Genomic DNA, 836 nt, shown 5'->3' with positions numbered 1-836 from the left:
GAAACAATGAAAGATGGGCATGGATACAAACAGAGGTACAAAGAATAAACACCGAGCAACAAAGCAATTATCGTGTACCCAACGGTTGAGGGTAATAACTTCGAGATCAAGCCTGCACTACTCAATTTGGTGCAGCAAAATCAGTTTTCTAGATCACCCACTGAGGATCCAAATCTCCATATTTCTTCCTTCCTTAGACTCAGTGGCACCATAAAAGAGAACCAAGAAGCCGTAAGACTTCATCTCTTTCCCTTTTCCTTAAGGGATAGAGCTAGCGCTTGGTTCCATTCCCTAGAAGTCGGTTCCATCACTTCATGGGACGATATGAGGCAAGCATTCCTTGCCCGATTTTTCCCCCCATCTAAAACCGCTAAACTTAGAGATCAAATCACGCGGTTCAATCAAAAAGATGGGGAGTCTCTCTATGAAGCGTGGGAGCGTTACAAGGAAATGCTAAGACTTTGTCCCCACCATGGTTTGAAAAAGTGGCTCATAGTCCACACTTTTTATAATGGCCTAAGATATACCACTAAGATGTCTATTGATGCAGCTGCAGGTGGAGCACTAATGAACAAGAATTATACGGAGGCTTACGCATTGATTGAAGATATGGCTCAGAATCACTACCAATGGACCAACGGAAGAGCCATCACCGCCTCTACACCCTCCAAAAAGGAGGCAGGTATGTACGAGGTCTCTGATTATGATCACCTTGCTGCTAAGGTTGATGCCTTAACTCAAAAATTTGAAAAAATTAATGTTAATGCTGTCACACCTTCTCCTACATCTCCTCCTTGTGAAATCTGTGGTATATTTGGTCATATTGGTGTTGATTG

General features: G+C 42.8%; 1 non-coding gene across 1 annotated transcript; it reads right to left on the bottom strand.

Annotated features, from left to right (window-relative positions):
* Positions 1 to 372: 372 nt before the first annotated feature.
* Positions 373 to 479, bottom strand: LOC120580357 (small nucleolar RNA R71). The gene has a single exon (XR_005646081.1). It is a non-coding gene; the product is annotated as a small nucleolar RNA R71 (small nucleolar RNA).
* Positions 480 to 836: the final 357 nt, after the last annotated feature.

This window comes from Medicago truncatula, chromosome 4, assembly GCF_003473485.1.
Source record: "Medicago truncatula cultivar Jemalong A17 chromosome 4, MtrunA17r5.0-ANR, whole genome shotgun sequence".
NCBI lineage: Eukaryota > Viridiplantae > Streptophyta > Magnoliopsida > Fabales > Fabaceae > Medicago > Medicago truncatula.
This window is presented reverse-complemented; position numbering and strand designations above follow the sequence as displayed.